The 6,536-nt window shown below is 44.8% G+C and overlaps 1 pseudogene; it reads right to left on the reverse strand.

Moving 5' to 3' along the window:
- Window positions 1-2,984: 2,984 nt before the first annotated feature.
- LOC106734115 (thymosin beta-4 pseudogene) lies at window positions 2,985-3,224 on the reverse strand (annotated as a pseudogene).
- Window positions 3,225-6,536: the final 3,312 nt, after the last annotated feature.

A 6,536-nucleotide genomic window follows, 5' to 3' on the forward strand; every position in this document is an offset into this window, starting at 1 on the left:
GATAAAATGAAGGTTCATAGAGAAATGAAAGTATGAGTTTATTTTGGTACAAAAAATGCTCAAAATCCATGCATAATTTTTTCATAATGTCCATTTTCCATAAAGTTTTGAGCATTCCACACACTCTGGGTTAAAAACATGAAGGACAAGCTTATTTATTCATTTGAGAGATTTTTGTTATAGGGCATATGCATATGCACTTACTGGAAAGAGAAAGACAGAAAGCGAGAAATCAGCCCCAGAGGAGATGCCCACACTGTAATCCCTTCTTCTCCATTCTCCTCTTGGGATTTTGGGCATACACAGAAACATACCTGGCATGAGTTTTAAGCTACCTGGTCCAGGACTCGAACCATGGTCAACTACATGAAAGTCCAGCGATGTAAGCATTACACCATCTGCTGCTCCCCATGAAGGACAATCTTAAAGAATCTGAGGTACTCAGTGTAAACAGAAACATTCATGGCTAAGTGACTCTGTGATTTCCCAAGGTTACTGGTGTGGAATGGCAACAGTAAGACATGACTCTTGGCCTCCTGAGTCGTGGTACTCTTCTCTCTTACTCATTGGGAAGCTGAATAAGAAGATATGACATATAAATGGACAGGATAGAACTGCGATGTTTAGTTCTTGACCGGTTATGAAATCCAGGAGTAATGTGGCTGACCTGAAATAAACAGTGCTTAGGCTTCATTAGTGGAAATATGATGCCTTCCCACTGCCCATGGTGATCATCTAAATTCTCTGTCATTCTACGATTCTGTAATTCTCTCAAACCCTTAAGTTTCTTCCTGAAACATTTCCAGGATGGATGAATTTGAATGCTGAACTCTATCCAAAACATGTTAAAAGTGGAATTGTAAAAGACCATGTATATTATGATACAGACTGGCTCTAAATGAGTTTCACGAGTAATTAAGTGCAGGATTGGAAGCTTAGAAGCATGCCAAATGTATGCAACCAGAAATAAGTTCAACAAGAAAACTAATGACTTAAGACTTTTCCTTAAATTCAAGAGGGAAAACCTTGAGAAGATTTAGAGTGCATTGTAGTGAAACACCTTAATCTACACACAAACAGACACACAAAAAATACGAACCATCGGGACCAGCAGTTAGCATAATGGCTATGTCGCTGGACTCCCATGTAGTAACTGCGGTTCGAGTCTTGGACCCGGTGGCTTAAACTCATGCCGGGCGTGTGTGCGTGCATGCCCAAGATCCTGAGAGGAGAATGGAAGAGAAAGGATCGTGGCGTGGCCATCCCCTCTGGGGGATGATTTCTTGCTTTCTGTCTTTCTGCCTCTCTGCCTTTCTGTCAATCACGCACGCACCCTATAACAAAAACCTCTCAAAAAAAAAAAAAAAAACAACCACGCCCACGTTTGTTTACAGCACCTCCCCCTACCCCATATCTTTACCGGAGATGGTCAAAGAATTCTTAATTTGGTGAGCAAATCCAAAAGCACCTCTCAGGATATGAGATTCTAGTTCTCTAAATGGTTAAAAACAAATACAAGCCATTGAGCAGATTAGCTAGTTCTCGCCTGACATCTAGTGTTCGTGATGCATTACTGCAATAGCCCCCAGTTAATTTTAAAGTATAGATTAAAATAAAACTGCTGTATGGAATAAAAACTTTATTCATTTTAGAAAGACATTTGTTAAGTAAAATAAAATTTGAACAAAATAATTACAAAGTTTCTGTTTTTAAGGAGTGAAATGACCTGTACTTCTTCATTGTTCCCAGAAAAAGAAAATTCTTTTTTTTTTTAAGTTTTAAAACTTTTTTTTTTTTTGGAGAGATTTTCACTGTAGGGCGCGTGCGCTCGCCAGACAGACAGAGAGAGACATAGAGACAGAAAGCGAGAAATCACCCCCCAGGGGGGATGGTCACGCCGCAATCCCTTCTCCTCCATTCTCCTCTTGAGATCTTGGGCACGCACGCACACGTGCCCGGCGTGAGATTTAAGCCACCGGGTCCGGGACACGAACCGCGGTCGACTACGTGGGAGTCCAGTGACATAGCCATTATGCTAACTGCTGGTTCCCAGTTTTAAAACTTTTAATTTGCATATTTAAAAAACTGTGCATTCCAATCATTAAAATCATTTGAACAAAAAAATGGAGCCCTGATTAAGCTGCATTTTACAGCCTGCAGGACGCCTTGGACTGGCTTAGTTTTTACTCCACATGTCCCTGTCCTCCCACCCTGCTTCTTCCTTCGCCAACATACAAGTTCTGTTACCGAACTCAAATCAGGTTCGCTTGCCCAAGTGCTATAAAACCAAACCATAGGCACATGGTGTGGTGAAGGAAAGTACAGCTTTATTGCAGAGCGCAAAGCAAGGAGAGCGGGCAGTTCATGCTGAAAAGACCCGGTCTCCCCGAGATGTTCCCCACATGCATTTTTAAGGGCAAAATTAGGGACAGAGGTCCCAGGCGCATGATCAGTTCAGTGATTGGTTCAAAAGGGCGTGATCAGCTCGTGGGCATTATTGATTGGTGAGGCCTTAGATAACCAAATTCCTCTTCAGGTGTCTGGAACCGTTCAGCCTGGAGTCTCTGAGCTCACAACCAGCGGTTTCCAGTCTACAAAACATCTTACATATTGAAATGAAAAGCTTCTTTCCTTTAAGTGAGAGTTTTAGAGGTCAAATGGCCCTCACTCATAGTCCATGTTGGTCATTATCATAACCAATGTCTGAAGACTTACTCCTTACTCTGGGCCATTACAATGCAAATGGACTTTATATTTCAGGAACCCTAGAAAATACATTAGGGGTTTTTTTGCTCTGTTTCACTTTCCTTTGCTGCCAGCAGGAGCGGCAGATGGGAGAGGCAGGCACCTTCGCTGTCAGTGGTTCTCGATTCTGTGATGTCAAAGGGGCAGCACAGTCACTTACACTTGATCCAACCTCTGCGTCTTACAAAGTTAAACAGCTAAAACAGTGAAATAAGGCAGTGCTTGTGGAACTCAGTGCATACTGGCAGGGCTCCTCCTCAGAATTGGCCGACTTGCTTCTCCCGTTCCATTGTTTCTTTGGGAGGCAGTGGATTTTTCTCGTGTTCCTGTTTTCTTTAGTTTCCACTTATCAGATTTCTTGATCTCAGCCATATTAGGTTTGTCAGACATGGTTGTGGGGGAAGCAGAGGGAGGCGCGCCAGAGGAGCGACGCCTGGTCTATGCAGTGGCCACTGAGAAGTGCCGAAGTTCTTTTAATAAGAGGTTTATGCCTTACAGCGCAAGCATTCAACAAGGAGAGCAGGGAGAGACAGTAAGAGGGAAAGTGAGAGATCAACATCTAAGGGGGGTGGCCATGCCACAATCCCTTCTCTCCATTCTCCTCCTGGGATTTTGGGCACACACGCACATGTGCCTGGTCTGATTTTTAAGCCATTGGATCTGAGACTTGAACCACAGCCAGCCATGTGGGAGTCCAACAGCGTAACCACTATACCATCTGCTGCTACCCTCACATGAGAAAAATTCTTTTACATTTTGATTTCTTTTATACATTCAATCAGTACACATCACTTAGCTTGTAAAGGGAATTTACCCAACATGAATATACTTCACCAGTCCAGTCCAGGATACTACACACATTATCATCAACACACAGTAATCCATTTCTGTCTCATAGATGTGTATGCAGGGCTGTTAGGATATTGAATTGGAGGAAGGGGGAAAGGGAAGAGCACATGCTGAAGTCCTACTATGTGCCAGGTGCTGGATTTGAGTACCGTGTGTCGTCACTGTGCTCTTAGAAGTTATAGGTCTGTCCTAACGATGGAACCTCAGCCATCAAATTTCTCTACTCCACAGTGTGGACAGAATTTGAGAATTTCCCTACTCCACAGTGTGGCAGTGGAGACACAGTATTTTCTCATAAAAATATCTCACATCAGGATTCCAGTGAATGGTCAGGACTCCAGCGAATTGTGAGCCCTAGAAATATCTGGATACACTGACGAGCATGCAGGGCCAGCCCCTGAAGCCCAACACTGCCATCCCATTCGGGATATTCCACACAGGTGAGAATGGGAAATGCTGGGGGTAAAATTGCTGGCCATTGTTCTCTGAACACCCTTAGTGTGTCCGCTCAGGCTGCGGAAGGAAACGCATCAGCCGTCTCGTCCGTGAAGAATGGCCCAGGCACCCAGTCCTTCCTCTTGTTCTTCTGTCTGTTCCTTTGTCTATCCCACATGTGCTTCCAGCCATACTTTGTCCTTCTGCCTCTGCTCCTCTCTGCTGACAAAGGGACCCCAGTTCTCCCCCAGGCTCCACAGGAACGGCCGCCATCTCCTCTGATGCCTTTCCAGGCTGTGGCTCGGCAGCCTCCGCAGGTGCTTCTCGTGGCATCCTATTTTGCTTCCGCTGGTGTTAGGTCAGGCTTGACAAGGGTTGGGCCTGCCCTTCTCACCTGCCCTCATGCCCGGTCCTCTCCTTCCCGCCAGTGCTGGTGTGCGCAGAAGGCCGGGGTTGGGGAGGAGATGTATAAAGGCTCCAAAGAAAAACAAAGTTGAAAAAACAATAAACATGAGCAGAAAATAAATTATCATTTGCAATTTCTTGCATTTGTGATTATCATCCGTGAAGCACAGTAAGAAACTTGGGGAGCAAGCGAAGCCAGTGTGCACGAGCAGGAAGACGGATGACGCTGCTTCGTGAGTGATGGTAGCATACATGTTATTAGGGAGCAGCAGAGGCAAGTACATCTATACCGTTTTATACAGATGGGTTAGGAAGAGCCTTGGCATTTTTTTCTTTTTTCTTTTGGTGAGAGAGTATTTTTGCTATAGAGTGTATGCGCTCACCAGAAAGAGACAAAGTGAGAAATCATTCCCCAGAGGGGATGGCCATGCCGCAATCCCTTTTCCTCCATTCTCCCAGGATCTTCGACACACACACACACACACACACACACACACACATATATGCTCTGTGTGAGTTTCAAGCTGCCAGGTCTGGGACTGGAACTGTGGTCAACTATGTGGGAATCCAGTGACCTAACCATTATGCCATCTGCTGGTCTCAAGCCCTGGAATTTTTCTGTTGGCGGGAATCATGCACTTAGCCAGGAAATCAATGGTTTAAGATTCAGCAAATTCTAGGGACCAGCAGTTAGCATAATGGCTATGTTGCTGGACTCCCACGTAGTCGACCGTAGGAGTCCGTGGTTCGAGTCCCGGACCCAGTGGCTTAAACTCACGCCAGGCGCGTATGCATGCGTGCCCAAGATCCCAAGAGGAGAATGGAGGAGAAGGGATTGCGGCGTGGCCACCCCCCCGTGGGGTGATTTCCTGCTTTCTGTCTCTCTGTCTCTCTCTGTCTGGCTGGCGAGCGCACACACCCTATAGCAAAAACCTCTCAAAAAAAAAAATAGATTCAGCAAATTCTCACATTCATAGAAACTAAATCTACCATATTTCTAGTGCTGATTGTGTGTGTGTTTCCTGTCAGAGGGCGTGTGCTCACAGAGAAAACACCTCCCCATTGGAGTATGGTCATGTACCTGGCATGTTTTTTAAGCTGCCAAGGTCATAATTTGAACCATAGTTGGCTATCTGGGATCCAGCTCCCTTAATTGTTAAGCTACAGCGCTGGTGCTAGGACCAGCTCAGCATGAACACGTTTCTCTGAGTGGGGAAGGCTGCAGATTAGAAATAGACGTAATAACAAAACACACGAAGACACACAGGTATAGAAAAGCAAGGATCAGGAGGGCACAGCTTCTCTGATGGAGAAATTGCGACCAGAACCAGCCTCGGGTTTATTCTTTTAAAGGGCAGAGAATGGGGGAAGGAGGGAATGGGGAAGAAGGAAGTGGAATGCAAAGAGAATAAGGAGGAGAAATTGGGATGCAAAGTCAGTTTCGGGATGTAAATCGAAGGTGTGAAAATGACTGGCTGGCGCCAAATAATTTCTCTGATCCTTTTGGGGGATAATCAGACGAAGGCTTGTGACTTCCTTTAGCCTGATACTGGGCAGTACGGAGGTATTGAGTTTCAACAAGAACAGGAAGACAGCCATTGACAACAGGCAGGTACTGCTTTTGTATGTAGATGCTTCTCAATAGCCCTGCTAGAGTAGCTTACTGAAGCGCATATCTGCATGTGTCTTCAGGCCACATGTTTTAATCACATGTTTTCAGATTGGCTGCTCTCCACAGGCTGGTCCTTAAAGTTCTTTTTGGGTTTTTTTTTTAAGAATTATTTTAACTTTATTTGTTTATTTAGATTTGACCCAAGAGGGAGAGAGATAGAGAGAGAGAGAGGTGAGAAAGCAAGCCTCCAGGTCCGGGATTTGAACCATGGTCAGCCATGTGGGACTCTAGCACCCTTAACCACCACACCACCTGCCAACCCCTTAAAGTTCTTTCTTGACTGACTGAAAGTATTAATCCCTTTCCATTTCTATGTTCCATTCGTTCTTACTGCCCAAAGATTGTGGTTTACCTCATTATCAGATTATTTTTCTTATCATAATCCTCCAACATCTTTCCCAATCACTGTTTCCTGTATTTCTTTTTTTTT

This window comes from Tupaia chinensis, unplaced genomic scaffold (assembly GCF_000334495.1).
Source record: "Tupaia chinensis unplaced genomic scaffold, TupChi_1.0 Scaffold148698_1, whole genome shotgun sequence".
Taxonomy (NCBI): domain Eukaryota; kingdom Metazoa; phylum Chordata; class Mammalia; order Scandentia; family Tupaiidae; genus Tupaia; species Tupaia belangeri.